Below are 18460 nucleotides of genomic sequence, written 5' to 3'. Positions count from 1 at the left end.
AATCTGGGGAATAAGTGATGGCATAATCCAGAGTGCCCTTCAGATAGCGCAATAAGTGTTCAACAGCAAGCCAGTGAGCCCAGCCAGGGTTAGAATTGAACCTGGCTAGAACTCCAACAGTATATGCAATATCTGGGCGAGTTGTGGTTGCCAGATACATCAGGGCACCCACAGCAGAAAGATATGGGACTTTGCGCATGGTTTGAGCTTCCTCAGGGCTCTGGGGTGATTGCTGGCGAGATAGGCGAAGATTGGGCTCCATTGGAGTGGAGATGGGCTTACAGTTAGCCATTCCAAATCGCTCCAAGACATCGAGGCAGTACTGGCGCTGGGAGAGGGAAATCGAGCGATTGGGGCGGTCTCTGTCAATTTTAATGCCCAACAGCTGAGTGGTAGGCCCCAAATCGCGAATTTTGAAGTGTTGGCTCAGTTGTGAGACAAAGGAGTCAATGGCCTCTGCAGAGCGCGAGGCAAGGGTCATATCGTCGACAAAGACAGGTAAAATGATGGTGACATCATCTTGGGAGTAGATGTAGATGCTGGCATCAGAATAGGTCTGTCTGAAGCCAAGGGACTCCAGTACAGAGCGCATCTTCTTGTTCCACCGGTTTCCACCCTGCTTGCTGCCATAAATCGCTTTTTGGAGAAGACACACCTCAGATCTGGCATCTCCCTCCACAAATCCCTCTGGTTGTGCCATATAAACTTCGCAGTCCATCTCCCCATTCAGATATGCATGGGAGACATCAACAGAGCGAAGATGAAGATCCTGGAGGGCTGCAATGGCCAGGATAACTCTGATGGATGCAAGGCGAGCTGTAGGAGCAAATACTTCGAGATAGTCGAAACCAGGGCGCTGATTATAGCCCTTGGCAACCAATCGAGCCTTGTAGCGCTCTATGGATCCATCAGCATTGCGCTTCACCTTGAATACCCACTTGGAGCCAATAATTTTGCTCCCAGGAGGCCTAGGGACAAGTTTCCATGTCCCATTGCTTTGGTGCGCAGCCAATTCCTCCAGAGCTGCTTCTCTCCATTTTTCAGCATCGGGACGTCGCATTGCCTCTGCAAATGTGAGTGGCTCATCAGGAAGGGATGCAGACATAGCCAGTTCATCATCACTGTCTTCCATGTCCTCCACATCATCCAATTGCGCAGGAGAGAGCTTCCACCACTCTCTAGGCCTCTGTCTGTGCCTCCTGGGAAGTCTGGCACCTATTCCAACAGGGCTAGGCACACGAGGGGGTGGTACAGGCGATGGAGTGCGAAGAGGAGGTGCAGGAGGTTCAGGGGGAGGAAGCTGAGGCTGAATGGGATTTGGATCAGCTCCTATTGGCTCAATATCACCCCCTTGATCCAGTGTGTCATCAGACTCGCTTTCAGAGTCCAGATCTGGAATGGAGTGGTAGTGGGTGCAATTTGGAGCTGGTGAGGCGGCTTGGGGCACCTTGGGTGGTTCTGGGGTGTCCAGGGATGGTGTAGAGGGGCGAGTGGATAGAGGGAAGTTCCTCTCATCGAAATCAGCCCTCTCAGAGATCAGGGTGCGCTTTGTGGTAGGGTTATAGAATTTCCACCCCTTGTAGCCCTCAGGATAACCAATAAACACACATTTTTCCATGTGGGGATCTAGGGGTTGCCTCTTGTCCTTCTGGATGTGCACATAGGCTGTACAGCCCCAAACTCGAAGATGGGAGACATCTGGCTTTCTCCCATGCCATAGCTGATATGGGGTTGCATTCTGAACCGCTTCAGTAGGACACCTGTTCCACACATGCACCAGGGAGGCAAGGCACTCGCCCCAGAAGGCCTTGGGCAGCCCAGACTCGTCCAACATGGCTGTAATTCGCTCAGAAAGCAGTCTGTTGGCTCGCTCTGCAACTCCATTCTGCTGGGGTCGATTTCTGACTGTGTGCTGGCGCAGGATACCGCATTGGGTGGTAAAATCAGCAAAGGCCTTGCTCATATACTCCCCTCCTTTGTCATCGCGCAAAATCTTGATTTTTCGCTCTGTCTGGTTCTCAGCAAAGGCTTTGAAGGTTTTGAAGGCCTCAAAGACATCAGACTTCGCTTTTAGAGGCAAAACAAAGCGAAAGCGAGAGAAATCATCGATGAAAGTGACCCAATACTTGTAGCCAGAGAAGGTTTGGTGGCCCACATGGTGTACATCGCTGTGGACAAGTTCTAGAGGCCGTGAAGCGCGCCAGGACGAGGTAGGGAAGGGATTGGCATGCATCTTGCCAGCCAGGCAAGGTTCACAGACAGGGTCAGGTGTAGACTTTGAGTCTATGGCCATTCCAGTCACCAGTTTTCGCTGTAGGAGCGATTTAACACCTGCTAGATGGTGGTGGGCAAGTCTCCTGTGCCATAGGTCAAGGTCCAGAGGTAGGGTAGTTGCTGCTGAGGCATACTGAGTGAGGGGAACAGTGTCACCCTCCAGGAGTGCAGAGTTGTTGTCCGAAATTCGCGCAATGAAGAGAGGATGTCGAGTGCGCAGCCTAAAGGCCATCTGCGAAGAGTTGATGCTCACAGTGAAGCCCCTGGTGCGGCAGAGAAATAAAACAGATAATAGATTATTGCGAAGAGCAGGGACATGCAGAACATTGCTAAACTCGACAGCACGACGCTTTTGACCTCCCACCACAGGCTCAAATAGCACAGACCCAATCCCAGCTGAATAGACGATTTTATTGTCTGCTAGCTTGATAGGAACGCATTTTGGGCTGTAATTTCGCAGCCAATGGCGATGGGGCGTCATATGAGCAGTGGCGCCCGAGTCTGCGATCCAATGGATGTCAGCATCGAGTTGTAGAGGGCACAGAAGGGAGGAGGGGTCAGGGAAGCGAAGACTTGCATTTCCAGCGAATTCTACCGCTTGGGATGCGCTCTGGTTCAGTGAGGGAGTTGTTGGCGCTGTCCCAGTTGCCTGGGAAGAAGCAGAAGGTGAGGAAGCTTGATTTGCGGTGTTGGCAGGTTTCTTGTCCTTCTTATTCTTCCTAGAGCGGTAGAAAGCCTTAGATCTTTCCATCCTTTCGCACTTATGGATGCAGTGCCCTTGATAATCACAGAACGAGCAAGGGGATGAATTTGGGCACTTGCAATTAGCGGAGTAGGTGAATAACGCGTGGTCTGATCCCCCTGCATCAGGGCGCCGCTTCCTCTGCGATTCTTCGGCCAGAAAAGCTTCCTTTAGCTTATCCTTGTCCAGGGAGTGGAAGAGCAGTAGTGATGACGCAAAATGGGCATATTCCTCACCCAGAGAGCGCACCATAGCCATACACACAAGCTCATTATCCAGATCCTTGATGGAATAGGGATTAGAGCTGTCCCTAGGGCGAAGTTCTTGGATCCTGGACATAGAATCTTCGATTCTAGCGATGAGGGAGCTCAGGGACTCATCTGGCTGCTTCCTGATCGAAAAGAAGTCATCCCAAGCATTAAAACGAGCTCCAGGACGTTGTTGAAGGTGGATGGAAGCTAGGGTGGACCAGATTTGTACAGGATCATCCTGTACAGCGTCTACATGGGTCCTTTGTTCACTAGAAAGCGCCAGATAGTACAAATCAAGCCCCCATACCTTCCAATTCGCTCCAACAGCCCATGACTATGCATAGGCGTGGTATACACAGCCAAAACCTGCCCCCAATTGCTGAGTTTGCTGGAAATGCAAGTTTTCGCTCCACAGATCCCTCCTCACCTCTCTACCCTCTCCAACTCGATGCAGATGTCCACTGGAATGCAGATACTGGCGCCACTGCACACATGACCCCTCATCGCCACTGGCTGCGCAATTACACCCCCAAATGTGTCCCTGTAAGACTGGCAGACAACAAATTGGTATACTCTGCTGGAGTTGGGTCTGTGCCTGTGGTCAGAGGCCAGAAGCGTCGCCCTGTGGAGATCACCAATGTCCTGCATGTCCCTGACCTGCGCAACAACCTGCTCTCTGTCTTATATCTCTGTCGCAACAGGGGCTTCTCTGCCAGCATCAATTCTTCACAGATATCCTTTAGACGCCCCCCTGGGCCTGTCCTCTTCATTGCAAGAATTATGGACAACAATAGCACTTTCCTGGAGGGGGAGACACTCCCCATCACTGAATATGCCTCTGCTGCAACCACCTGCCCTCTAGACCTGGACCTCTGGCACAGAAGGCTTGCCCACCACCATGTGGCTGGTGTTAAATCGCTTCTAGAGCGAAATTTAGTCACTGGCATGACCCTAGACTCCAAGTCCTCCCCTGATCCCATCTGTGAACCATGTCTGGCTGGCAAGATGCATGCAAATCCCTTTCCTAGCTCGACTTGGCGTGCAACCAGGCCTCTGGAACTCGTCCACAGCGATGTGCATGATGTAGGCCATCTCTCCTTCTCAGGATATCGATATTGGGTCACTTTCATCGATGACTATTCGCATTTTCGCTTTGTCCTGCCTCTCAAGGCCAAATCTGAAGTCTTTGATGCCTTCCAGAGGTTCAAGGCATTTGCAGAGAACCAATCTGAGCGAAAAATCAAGATTTTGCGCGATGACAAAGGAGGGGAGTTTATGAGCAAGGCCGTTGAAGATTTCACATCAAAATGCGGCATTTTGCGCCAACACACTGTCAGAAATCGCCCCCAGCAGAATGGAGTTGCAGAGAGAGCAAATAGGGTGCTATCTGAGCGCATCACTGCAATGCTGGAAGAGTCTGGGCTCTCCAAGACATTCTGGGGTGAGTGCCTAGCTGCCCTGGTCCATGTCTGGAACAGGTGCCCCACTGAATCCCTCCAAAATGCGACCCCATATGAGCTATGGCATGGAAGGAAGCCAGATGTCTCCCATCTTTGAGTGTGGGGCTGTACTGCCTATGTACATGTCCAGAAAGACAGGAGGCGCCCTCTGGAGTCCCACACAGAGAAATGTGTCTTTATTGGCTATCCAGAAGGTTACAAGGGCTGGAAATTCTACAATCCCACCTCCAAGCGCACCATAATCTCAGAAAGGGCTGACTTTGATGAAAGGTACTTCCCCCTGTCCAAGCGCCCTTCCTTACCTTCTCTGGACGCTTCAAACCCTCCCAATCAACCTCCACCTGCACCTCCAGCTTCCAAACCATCTTACTACCACCCTCACCCAGATTCTGACTCAGAAAGCGACTCTGGAGATTCCCTGCATCATGGGGGGGAGATAGAGCCTCTGCAGCCTCCAGCAGCTGATCCAGTGCCTATCCAGCCTCTCCCTGCTCACCCAGCTCAAGATGCGCCACCTCCTCACACTCCATCGCCTGCACCACCCCCAAGAACACCTAGTCCTGTTGGCATAGGTGCCAGACTGCCCAGAAGGCGAAGACAGAAGCCCAGAGAGTGGTGGAAGCTCTCCCCAGCTCAATTGGAGGACTCTGGTGATGAAGAAGACTCTGATGATGAGTTGGCCATGTCTGCAGCCCTGCCAGATGAACCTCTTACATTTGCAGAAGCCATGAGTCGTCCTGATGCGGAAAAATGGCACAAAGCAGCCCTGGAGGAGTTGGCAGCTCACCAGACAAATGGGACTTGGAAACTCGTTCCTAGACCCCCTGGATGCAAAGTCATTGGCTCCAAGTGGGTATTTAAGGTCAAGAGGAATGCTGATGGCTCCATAGATCGCTACAAGGCCAGACTTGTTGCAAAAGGCTATAATCAGCGCCCTGGCTTTGATTATCTCGAGGTCTTTGCTCCTACAGTGCGCCTGGCCTCTGTCAGAGTGGTTCGAGCTCTTGCAGCTCTCCAGGACCTCCATCTGCGCTCTGTGGACATCTCCCATGCCTACCTGAATGGGGAAATGGACTGTGAAGTCTATATGGCACAACCTGAAGGATTTGTGGAAGGAAACTCGAAATCTCATGTCTGCCTGCTCCAGAAAGCCATCTATGGCAGCAAACAAGGTGGCAATCGCTGGAACAAGAAAATGCGCTCTGTATTGGAGTCCCTGCACTTCAAACAAACCTATTCTGATGCCAGCATCTATATCTGCTCCAAGGATGGTGTCTCCATCATCTTGCCTGTTTTTGTGGATGATATGACTCTTGCTTCATCTTCTGAAGCTGCCATAGACTCCTTCATCTGCCAACTCAGCCAGCACTTCAAACTGCGAGATCTAGGACCTACTACCCAACTCCTGGGCATCACAATTGACAGAGATCGCCCCAATCGCTCAATATCGCTCTCCCAGCGCCAGTACTGCCTGGATTTACTGGAAAGGTTTGGCATGGCTGACTGCAAGCCACTATCTACACCCATGGAGCCAAATCTTCGCCTCTCTCGCTCCCAGTCTCCCCAGGATGCCTCAGAAATCGAGAAAATGCGCCAAGTACCCTATCTCTCTGCTGTAGGTGCTCTGATGTACCTTGCCACCACTACCCGCCCAGACATTGCCTATACTGTTGGAGTTCTGGCCAGATTCAACTCCAATCCTGGCTGGGTTCATTGGCAGGCTGTGAAGCACCTAATGCGCTATATCAAGGGTACTCTGGACTATTCCCTGACCTATTCTCCTGATCCTTCAACCTCTGAGCCCTTCACCACCTTCTCTGATGCAGGTCATGGTGGCTGCAGGGATACTGGTCGCTCTACAGGTGGTTATGTTGTCAAGATGGGTACTGGAGCAATCTCCTGGTGTTCCAAGCTTCAAATCATCGTCGCTCTATCTACCACTGAGGCAGAATACATAGCAGCTGTCCAGGCAGGCAAGGAGATCAAGTGGCTTCGAAATTTACTCTCTGAAATCGCTTCTCCACTCTCTTCTCCCTCTGTGCTGCACATGGACAACCAATCTGCAATCTCTGTGGCCAAGAATCTGTTCATATGTGGTGCCTGTGCACCTCATTTCGCAGTTTGTCCTTTATTATGTTCTGTTCTCACTCTACAGACTTGCAGTGGGCACTTAGCTTCGCTCTAAGTGTCCTTGGTTTACATTTGTTTATTATTTACATCTGTTTATCATTTTTGCGCACTTACTGCTCTGTGCCCAGTGATATTTTCTTCAGTCTCTTACACTGGGCACAAGGTATGTTTCCTGTAGTATTTACTTAAATATCAGTCTCTTACACTGGGCACAAGGCCTTAAGACTGGGTGATTTTATCAGAATCCTGAACTGTTAAGATATCCACAAACTGAGGCCACTTGTGCCCAGTGTAAGAGACTGTATTCAAGGGAATACTACATAAGACATACCTTGTGCCCAGTGTAAGAGACTGAAGAAAATTTCACTGGGCACACAACAGTAAGTGCGCAAAAATGATAAACAAAGGTAAACAATAAACAAAAGCAAACCAAGGACACTTAGAGCGAAGCTAAGTGTCCACTACATGTCTGTAGGGTTAGGTAGAAATAACACAGAGGAGAAATGCAGTCCTGAGGTGCACAGGCACCTAATATGAACACTCCCCCCTGAATGTGCACCTCTGCACTCAACTGCTCCCCCCTGATGCGCCAAGTCCTAGCATCCTGCAGAAACCGATGACCTTGGTGCGATGTAGTGGTTTGGTGAGAAGATCGGCAGCCTGGTCCACTGTAGGGACAAAAATAGGCGAAATCAGGTTCTGCTGAACTGCATCTCTTAGCCAGTAGTAGCAGAGGTCAAGTTGCTTCATCCTCCCATGATGTTCTGGGTTCTTGGCCACAGAGATCGCAGATTGGTTGTCAATGCGAAGGGTAGAAGCATCTGGGAGAGGGAGGCCAATTTCCTGCAACAGATTTCGCATCCACTTGATCTCCTTGCCTGCTTGGACTGCAGCAATATACTCTGCTTCAGTGGTGGACAAAGCGACCACTCCCTGTAGCTTGGAGGACCAGGAAACTGCACCAGTACCCATCTTGACCACATATCCACCAGTGGAGCGACCAGAATCCTTGCAACCACCATGATCAGCATCAGAAAAGGTTGTAAATAGCTCAGAGGTCAAAGGATCAGGAGCATAGGTGATGGAATAGTCCAGAGTGCCTTTCAGGTAGCGCATCAGGTGTTTTACAGCTTGCCAGTGAGCCCAGTCTGGGTTAGAGTTGAATCTGGCCAGTACTCCGACAGTATAGGCTATATCTGGTCGAGTTGTGGTGGCCAAGTACATCAGGGCACCCACAGCAGATAGATAGGGAACCTGGCGCATTTGTTCGACTTCCTGAGGGTTCTGAGGCGATTGCTGGCGAGATAGGCGAAGGTTGGGTTCCATAGGTGTGGAAATGGGCTTACAGTCTGCCATTCCAAATCTGGTCAAGACATCCAGGCAGTATTGTCGCTGGGAGATGGATATGGAGCGATTGGGGCGGTCTCTGTCGATTTTGATGCCCAGGAGTTGAGTTGTAGGGCCCAGATCGCGAATTTTGAAGTGCTGGCTCAGTTGTGAGACAAAGGAGTCAATGGCAGTCTCAGATTTCGAAGCTAGAGTCATATCATCCACAAACACAGGCAGAATGATGGTTACTCCATCCTTGGAGTAGATATAGATGCTAGCATCAGAGTATGTCTGTCTGAAGCCAAGGGACTCGAGCACAGAGCGCATCTTCTTGTTCCAGCGATTTCCGCCCTGTTTGCTGCCATAGATCGCTTTCTGGAGCAGGCACACCTGAGATTTTGGGTCTCCCTCCACAAATCCTTCTGGTTGGGTCATGTAGACCTCACAGTCCATCTCCCCATTGAGATAGGCATGAGAGACATCCACAGAGCGAAGATGAAGGTCCTGGAGAGCTGCAAGAGCCAGGATGACTCTAATTGATGAAAGGCGAGCTGTTGGAGCGAAGACTTCGAGATAATCGAATCCAGGGCGCTGGTTATACCCTTTGGCGACCAATCTCGCTTTGTAGCGATCTATAGAGCCATCTGCATTCCTCTTCACCTTGAATACCCATTTGGAGCCTATCACCTTGCTCCCAGCAGGTCTAGGGATGAGTTTCCAAGTCCCATTGCTCTGGTGAGCAGCCAACTCCTCCAGGGCTGCCTCTCTCCACTTATCTGCATCAGGGCGACGCATAGCCTCTGCAAATGTGAGAGGTTCATCTGGAAGAGCTGCAGACATGGCCAACTCATCATCAGAGTCTTCTGTTAAGATATCCACAAACTGAGGCCACTTGTGCCCAGTGTAAGAGACTATTATTCAAGGGAATACTACATAAGACATACCTTGTGCCCAGTGTAAGAGACTGAAGAAAACTTCACTGGGCACACAACAGTAAGTGCGCAAAAATGATAAACAAATGTAAACAATAAACAAAAGCAAACCAAGGACACTTAGAGCGAAGCTAAGTGTCCACTACATGTCTGTAGGGTTAGATAGAAATAACACAGAAGATAAATGCAGTCCTGAGGTGCACAGGCACCTAATATGAACATCTTCTTCATCACCAGAGTCCTCCAATTGAGCTGGGGAGAGCTTCCACCACTCTCTGGGCTTCTGTCTTCGCCTTCTGGGCAGTCTGGCACCTATGCCAACAGGACTAGGTGTTCTTGGGGGTGGTGCAGGCGATGGAGTGTGAGGAGGTGGCGCATCTTGAGCTGGGTGAGCAGGGAGAGGCTGGATAGGCACTGGATCAGCTGCTGGAGGCTCCAGAGGCTCTATTTCCCCCCCATGATGCAGGGAATCTCCAGAGTCGCTTTCTGAGTCAGAATCTGGGTGAGGGTGGTAGTAAGATGGTTTGGAAGCTGGAGGTGCAGGTGGAGGTTGATTGGGAGGGTTTGAAGCGTCCAGAGAAGGTAAGGAAGGGCGCTTGGACAGGGGGAAGTACCTTTCATCAAAGTCAGCCCTTTCTGAGATTATGGTGCGCTTGGAGGTGGGATTGTAGAATTTCCAGCCCTTGTAACCTTCTGGATAGCCAATAAAGACACATTTCTCTGTGTGGGACTCCAGAGGGCGCCTCCTGTCTTTCTGGACATGTACATAGGCAGTACAGCCCCACACTCAAAGATGGGAGACATCTGGCTTCCTTCCATGCCATAGCTCATATGGGGTCGCATTTTGGAGGGATTCAGTGGGGCACCTGTTCCAGACATGGACCAGGGCAGCTAGGCACTCACCCCAGATTGCCTTGGAGAGCCCAGACTCGTCCAGCATTGCAGTGATGCGCTCAGATAGCACCCTATTTGCTCTCTCTGCAACTCCATTCTGCTGGGGGCAATTCCTGACAGTGTGCTGGCGCAAAATGCCGCATTTTGATGTGAACTCTTCAAAGGCCCTGCTCATATACTCCCCTCCTTTGTGATCGCGCAAAATCTTGATTTTTCGCTCAGATTGGTTCTTTGCAAATGCCTTGAACCTCTGGAAGGCATCAAAGACTTCAGATTTGGCCTTGAGAGGCAGGACAAAGCGAAAACACGAGTAGTCATCGATGAAAGTGACCCAATATCGATATCCTGAGAAGGAGAGATGGCCTACATCATGCACATCGCTGTGGACGAGTTCCAGAGGCCTGGTTGTTCATATGTGGTGCCTGTGCACCTCATTTCGCAGTTTGTCCTTTATTATGTTCTGTTCTCACTCTACAGACTTGCAGTGGGCACTTAGCTTCGCTCTAAGTGTCCTTGGTTTACATTTGTTTATTATTTACATCTGTTTATCATTTTTGCGCACTTACTGCTCTGTGCCCAGTGATATTTTCTTCAGTCTCTTACACTGGGCACAAGGTATGTTTCCTGTAGTATTTACTTAAATATCAGTCTCTTACACTGGGCACAAGGCCTTAAGACTGGGTGATTTTATCACTGGTTGCATGCCAAGTTGAGCTAGGAAAGGGATTTGCATGCATCTTGCCAGCCAGGCATGGTTCACAGATGGGATCAGGGGAGGACTTGGAGTCTAGGGTCATGCCAGTGACCAAATTTCGCTCTAGAAGGGATTTAACACCAGCCACATGGTGGTGGGCAAGCCTTCTGTGCCAGAGGTCCAGGTCTAGAGGGCAGGTGGTTGCAGCAGAGGCATATTCAGTGATGGGGAGTGTCTCCCTCTCCAGGAAAGCGCTATTGTTGTCCATAATTCTTGCAATGAAGAGGACAGGCCCAGGGGGGCGTCTAAAGGATATCTGCGAAGAATTGATGCTGGCAGAGAAGCCCCTGTTGCGACAGAGATATAAGACAGAGAGCAGGTTGTTGCGCAGGTCAGGGACATGCAGGACATTGGTGATCTCCACAGGGCGACGCTTCTGGCCTCTGACCACAGGCACAAACACCACAGACCCAACTCCAGCAGAGTATACCAATTTGTTGTCTGCCAGTCTCACAGGGACACATTTGGGGGTGTAATTGCGCAGCCAGTGGCGATGAGGGGTCATGTGTGCAGTGGCACCAGTATCTGTTGCAGGTGTAGTACTCCAGCACTCAGCAATGCTAGTCCCTACTAGCACTTGGTGGTTAAACCACACCAAGTAAGCCTAGATACCTTGACCAAATAGCTCAGTGGTTAGAGCACCTGGTCGAAACCTGGGAGGTCCAGGGTTCAATCCCCTGTCTGGTCGCATTTATTGCAACAGGTTATGAGCCCCGGGCGCTTGTGGGAATGTCCTGATAAGTCCTTTCTGCTTAAGGCAATGGATTCCCACAGCTGGGATTTCCCCATTAAGACCTACTTGTGCCTCAGTAAGACCTTTGCCGGAGGCAACAATGTGTAAGCCCTACCAATTAAGGCAGAATGGCCCCTGAGCCATCTAAGACCTTTGCAGGAGGCAGCATGTGTAAAACCTACCACTTAAGGCAGTTGCCACTTTAGGCAGTGGTTTCCCACGCTTGCACCTTGTTGCTGTGCACTGGATTAGGGGAGGCTGTTGCAGGTGTAGTACTCCAGCACTCAGCAACGCTAGTCCCTACTAGCACTTGGTGGTTAAACCACACCAAGTAAGCCTAGATACCTTGACCAAATAGCTCAGTGGTTAGAGCACCTGGTCGAAACCTGGGAGGTCCAGGGTTCAATCCCCTGTCTGGTCGCATTTATTGCAACAAGCCCATCCCCATCACTCAATATGCCTCTGCAGCGACCACTCTGCCATTGGATCTTGACCTCTGGCACAGGAGACTTGCTCACCATCACCTGGCAGGCATTAAATCACTGTTAAACCAAAATATGGCCACTGGGATGGTCATTGAGTCAAAATCCACTCCTGATCCCATCTGTGAGCCCTGCCTAGCTGGCAAGATGCATGCCAATCCTTTCCCCAGCACCTCCAATCGCACCTCCAGACCCCTAGAACTCTTCCACACCGATGTACACTCTGTAGGGCATCCCTCCGTCTCTGGATTCAAATACTGGGTCACTTTCATCAATGATTATTTGTTAAGATATCCCAATGCTCAGCACTATGTGCACAGAGTCAGTAACTAAATTGTTGTCTATGTAGTTTTACACACCTATGTGCACAGAGTCAGTAACTAAAGAACAAGATACTCTGTGCACAGTAAAAATGCGAACACTGAACAAACAAAGAACAACTGAAGAAAATAAGTGCACACATCATTAATATGGAAGGTGGGGAACCTGGCAATTAGTCTGAGGTGCACAGGCACTAATAGCAACACTCCCCCCTGATTGTGCACCTCTGCACATTAAGAACTCCCACTTGATGCACCTAGTCCTAGCATCTGACAGAAGTTGATCACCTTGGCCTTGGACAGTGGTTTGGTCATCAGGTCAGCAGCCTGGGCATCAGTGGGGACAAAAGTGGGCGCAATGAGGTTGTCCTGGACTGCATCTCTAAGCCAGTAGAAGCAGAGATCAAGTTGCTTCATTCTGCCATGGTGTTCAGGATTCTTGGCCACAGAGATTGCAGATTGGTTGTCCATGTGCAGCACAGAGGGAGAAGACAGTGGAGAAGCGATTTCAGAGAGTAAATTTCGAAGCCACTTGATCTCCTTGCCTGCCTGGACAGCTGCTATGTATTCTGCCTCAGTGGTAGATAGAGCGACGATGTTTTGAAGCTTGGAACACCAGGAGATTGCTCCAGTACCCATCTTGACAACATAACCACCTGTAGAGCGACCAGTATCCCTGCAGCCACCATGATCTGCATCAGAGAAGGTGGTGAAGGGCTCAGAGGTTGAAGGATCAGGAGAATAGGTCAGGGAATAGTCCAGAGTACCCTTGATATAGCGCATTAGGTGCTTCACAGCCTGCCAATGAACCCAGCCAGGATTGGAGTTGAATCTGGCCAGAACTCCAACAGTATAGGCAATGTCTGGGCGGGTAGTGGTGGCAAGGTACATCAGAGCACCTACAGCGGAGAGATAGGGTACTTGGCGCATTTTCTCGATTTCTGAGGCATCCTGGGGAGACTGGGAGCGAGAGAGGCGAAGATTTGGCTCCATGGGTGTAGATAGTGGTTTGCAGTCAGCCATGCCAAATCTTTCCAGTAAATCCAGGCAGTACTGGCGCTGGGAGAGCGAAATGGAGCGATTGGGGCGATCTCTGTCAATTTTGATGCCCAGGAGTTGGGTAGTAGGTCCTAGATCTCGTAGTTTGAAGTGCTGGCTGAGTTGGGAGATGAAGGAGTCTATGGCAGCTTCAGAAGATGAAGCAAGAGTCATATCATCCACAAAAACAGGCAAGATGATGGAGACACCATCCTTGGAGCAGATATAGATGCTGGCATCAGAATAGGTTTGTTTGAAGTGCAGGGACTCCAATACAGAGCGCATTTTCTTGTTCCAGCGATTGCCACCTTGTTTGCTGCCATAGATGGCTTTCTGGAGCAGGCAGACATGAGATTTCGAGTTTCCTTCCACAAATCCTTCAGGTTGTGCCATATAGACTTCACAGTCCATTTCCCCATTCAGGTAGGCATGGGAGATGTCCACAGAGCGCAGATGGAGGTCCTGGAGCGCTGCAAGAGCTAGAACCACTCTGACAGAGGCAAGGCGCACTGTAGGAGCAAAGACCTCGAGATAATCAAAGCCAGGGCGCTGATTATAGCCTTTTGCGACCAGTCTGGCCTTGTAGCGATGATGGACCCAATCAGCATTGCACTTGACCTCTAGATACCCACTTCGAGCCAATAACCTTGCTCCCAGGAGGCCTGGGGATGAGTTTCCAAGTCCATTGCTCTGGTGAGCAGCTAACTCCTCTAGGGCAGCTGCTTGCCATTTTTCCACACCAGGATGCTTCATGGCTTCAGCATAAGTCAATGGTTCATCAGGGAGAGCTGCAGAGATGGCCAGCTCATCATCACTGTCATCCTCATCAACTACATCATCCAACTCCACAGGGGAGAGCTCCACCACTGTTGAGATAACCACAAACTGAGGCCACTGGTGCCCAGTGTAAGAGACTATAATTGTGTAAAGCAATACAGGACTGTACCTGGTGCCCAGTGTAAGAGACTGAAGAAAATTTCACTGGGCACACAGCAGTAAGTGCGCAAAAATGATAAACAAATGTAAATAATAAATAAAAGCAAACCAAGGACACTTAGAGCGAAGCTAAGTGTCCACTACATGTCTGTAGGGTTAGACAGAGATAAAATAAAGGGAAAATGCAGTCCTGAGGTGCACAAGGCACTAATATGAACACTCCCCCTGAATGTGCACTCTGCCACTCAACTGCTCCCCCCTGATGCACCAAGTCCTAGCATCTTGCAGAAACCGATGACCTTGGTGCGATGTAGCGGTTTGGTGAGAAGACTGCAGCCTGGTCGACTGTAGGGACAAAAATAGGCGAAATCAGGTTCTGCTGAACTGCATCTCTTAGCAGTAGTAGCAGAGGTCAAGTTGCTTCATCCTCCCATGTGTTCTGGGTTCTTGGCCACAGAGATCGCAGATTGGTGTCAATGCGAAGGTAGAAGCATCTGGGGAGAGGAGGCCAATTTCCTGCAACGATTTCGCATCCACTTGATCTCCTTGCCTGCTTGGGACTGCAGCAATATACTCTGCTTCAGTGGTGGACAAAGCGACCACTCCCTGTAGCTTGGAGGACCAGGAAACTGCACCAGTACCCATCTTGACCACATATCCACCAGTGGAGCGACCAGAATCCTTGCAACCACCATGATCAGCATCAGAGAAGGTTGTGAATAGCTCAGAGGTCGAAGGATCAGGAGCATAGTGATGGAATAGTCCAGAGTGCCCTTCAGGTAGCGCATCAGGTGTTTTACAGCTTGCCAGTGAGCCCAGCCAGGGTTAGAGTTGAATCTGGCCAGACTCCGACAGTATAGGCTATATCTGGTCGAGTTGTGGTGGCCAAGTACATCAGAGCACCCACAGCAGATAGATAGGGCACCTGGCGCATTTGTTCGACTTCCTGAGGGTTCTGAGGCGATTGCTGGCGAGATAGGCGAAGATTGGGTTCCATAGGTGTGGAAATGGGCTTACAGTCTGCCATTCCAAATCTGGTCAAGACATCCAGGCAGTATTGTCGCTGGGAGATGGATATGGAGCGATTGGGGCGTCTCTGTCGATTTTGATCCCCAGGAGTTGAGTTGTAGGGCCCAGATCGCGAATTTTGAAGTGCTGGCTCAGTTGTGAGACAAAGGAGTCGATGGCAGTCTCAGATTTCGAAGCTAGAGTCATATCATCCACAAACACAGGCAGAATGATGGTTACTCCATCCTTGGAGTAGATATAGATGCTAGCATCAGAATAGTCTGTCTGAAGCCAAGGGACTCGAGTACAGAGCGCATCTTCTTGTTCCAGCGATTTCCACCCTGTTTGCTGCCATAGATCGCTTTCTGAGCAGACACACCTGGATTTTGGGTCTCCCTCCACAAATCCTTCTGGTTGGGTCATGTAGACCTCACAGTCCATCTCCCCATTGAGATAGGCATGAGAGACATCCACAGAGCGAAGGTGAAGGTCCTGGAGAGCTGCAAGAGCCAGGATGACTCTAATCGATGAAAGGCGAGCTGTTGGAGCGAAAACCTCGAGATAATCGAATCCAGGGCGCTGGTTATACCCTTTGGCAACCAATCTCGCTTTGTAGCGATCTATAGAGCCATCTGCATTCCTCTTCACCTTGAATACCCATTTGGAGCCTATCACCTTGCTCCCAGCAGGTCTAGGGACGAGTTTCCAAGTCCCATTGCTCTGGTGAGCAGCCAACTCCTCCAGGGCTGCCTCTCTCCACTTATCTGCATCAGGGCGACGCATAGCCTCTGCAAATGTGAGTGGCTCATCAGGGATGGATGCAGACATGGCCAGTTCATCATCACTGTCATCAGGGTCATCCACATCCTCTAATTGCGCAGGAGAGAGCTTCCACCAGTCTCTGGGCTTCTGTCTGCGCCTAGCAGGCAGTCTGGCACCAATTCCAATGGGACTGGCAGGTCTAGGAGGTGGTGGAGGCGAGGGAGTGCGAGGAGGAGGAGGTATGACTCTGGAATTGCGACAGGAGGCTGTATGGGGTCTGGATAGCTGCCACAGGCTCAATCATCTCCCCCCTGATCCAGATCATCATCAGTTTCGCTGTCAGTGTCCAGATCTGTGCTTGGATGGTAGTATTGCTGTAGGGGGTGGAATGGAGGGTATAGGAGCTACTGGCGCATTTTGGGTAGGTTTGGAAGCAGAGGCGCAGGTAGGGAAGGTGAGGAAGGGCGAGTGGACAGAGGGAAGTACCTTCATCAAAATCAGCCCTTTCTGAGATGATTGTGCGCTTTGTGGTGGGATTGTAGAATTTCCAGCCTTTGTAGCCTTCAGGGTACCCTATAAAGACACATTTCTCCATGTGGGACTCCAGGGGTCGCCTCTTGTCCTTCTGGATGTGCACATAGGCAGTACACCCCCAAACTCGAAGGTGGGAGACATCTGGCTTTCTCCCATGCCACAGTTCAAGGGGTCGCATTTTGGACGCTTCAGGGGCATCTGTTCCAAACATGGACCAAGGAGGCTAGGCACTCTCCCCAGAAGGCCTTAGGAAGGCCAGACTCATCTAGCATTGCAGTGAGTCGCTCAGAGAGCAGTCTATTGGCTCGCTCTGCCACTCCATTTTGCTGTGGTCGATTTCTGACTGTGTGCTGGCGCAGAATTCCGCATTTGGTGGTGAAATCGATGAAGGAGTTGCTCATATACTCCCCTCCCTTGTCATCCCGCAAAATCTTGATTTTTCTTTCGCTCTGGTTCTCAGCAAAGGCCTTGAAGGTCTTGAAGGCCTCAAAGACCTCAGATTTCGCTTTCAGAGGCAAAACAAAGCGAAGCGAGTGAAATCATCGATGAAGGTGACCCAATACTTGTAGCCAGTGAAGGAGGGGTGGCCTACATAGTGCACATCGCTGTGGACGAGTTCTAGGGGCCGAGAAGCACGCCAGGAAGAGCTGGGAAAGGGATTTGCATGCATCTTGCCAGCCAGGCAAGGTTCACAGATAGGATCAGGCACTGTGTTCGAGTCTAGTGTCATCCCAGTGACTAGATTTCGCTCCAGGAGGGACTTCACACCAGCCAGGTGGTGATGGGCGAGTCTCCTGTGCCATAGGTCGAAATCCAGGGGCAAAGTGGTTGCTGCAGAGGCATATTCACTGAGGGGAACAGTCTCACCCTCCAGGAATGCGGAGTTGTTGTCCAAAATTCTTGCAATGAAGAGGGTAGGGCCAGGGCGCTGCCTGAAGGACATCTGCGAAGAATCGATGCTGACAGTGAAGCCCTTGTTGCGACAGAGATATATCACAGATAGTAGATTATTTCGCAGGTCAGGGACATGTAGGACATTGGTAAATTCGACAGGACGACGCTTCTGACCCCCCACACAGGCTCAAACACTACTGACCCCACCCCAGCTGAGTAGACAATTTTGTTGTCTGCTAGGCGCACAGGAACGCTTTTTGGCTGTAATTTCGCAGCCAGTGTCGATGAGGTGTCATATGAGAAGTGGCACCTGTATCTGCGTTCCAATGCACATCAGCATCGAGCTGGAGGGGGCAGAGAGGAGAGGAGGGGTCAAGGGAACGAAAACTTGCATTTCCAGCGAATTCTACCGCTTGGGATGCGCTCTGGTTCGATGAGGAGGCTGTTGGTGCTGTCCCAGTTGCTGGGGAGGAAGCAGACGAGGTAGAGGCTTGATTTGCGGTATTGGCACCCTTCCTGTCCTTCTTATTCTTCCTAGAGCGATAATAAGCCTTTTGATCTTTCCAGGTTTGGACACTTGTGGACACAGTGGCCTGAATAATCGCAGAACTCGCAAGGCGACGAAGGTGAGCACTTGCAAATTGCGAGAGGAGCTCACTAGTGCGGTCGCCGATGTCCCTGCATCAGGGCGGCGCTTGCGCTGCGATTCTTCAGCCAGAAATGCTTCTTTGAGTTTGTCCTTGTCCAGAGATTGGAAGAGAAAGTAGAGAAGAAGCAAAATGCGAGTAATCTTCGCCTAGAAGAGCGCACCATAGCCATACAGACAAGTTCATTGTCCATATCCTTGATGGAGTATGGAGAGTAGTAGAGTCCTTGGGGCGCAATTCTTGAATTCTGGACATGGAATCTTCGATTCTAGCGATTAAGGAAGACAGGGACTCATCTGGGGCCTTCCTGATCGAAAAGAAGTCATCCCAAGCATTAAAA

General features: G+C 50.5%; 2 non-coding genes across 2 annotated transcripts; both read left to right on the top strand.

The window, feature by feature from the left end:
• The first annotated feature begins 11381 nt into the window (after nucleotides 1-11381).
• F5J12DRAFT_t105 lies at nucleotides 11382-11454 on the top strand. The gene has a single exon. It is a non-coding gene; the product is annotated as a tRNA-Phe (tRNA).
• Nucleotides 11455-11847: 393 nt separating this feature from the next.
• On the top strand, nucleotides 11848-11920 carry F5J12DRAFT_t106. Its single transcript has one exon. It is a non-coding gene; the product is annotated as a tRNA-Phe (tRNA).
• Nucleotides 11921-18460: the final 6540 nt, after the last annotated feature.

The sequence above is a fragment of the Pisolithus orientalis genome (genome assembly GCF_024613125.1).
Source record: "Pisolithus orientalis strain OTSU chromosome Unknown F5J12scaffold_11, whole genome shotgun sequence".
Classification (NCBI taxonomy): Eukaryota; Fungi; Basidiomycota; class Agaricomycetes; order Boletales; family Pisolithaceae; genus Pisolithus; species Pisolithus orientalis.
This window is presented reverse-complemented; position numbering and strand designations above follow the sequence as displayed.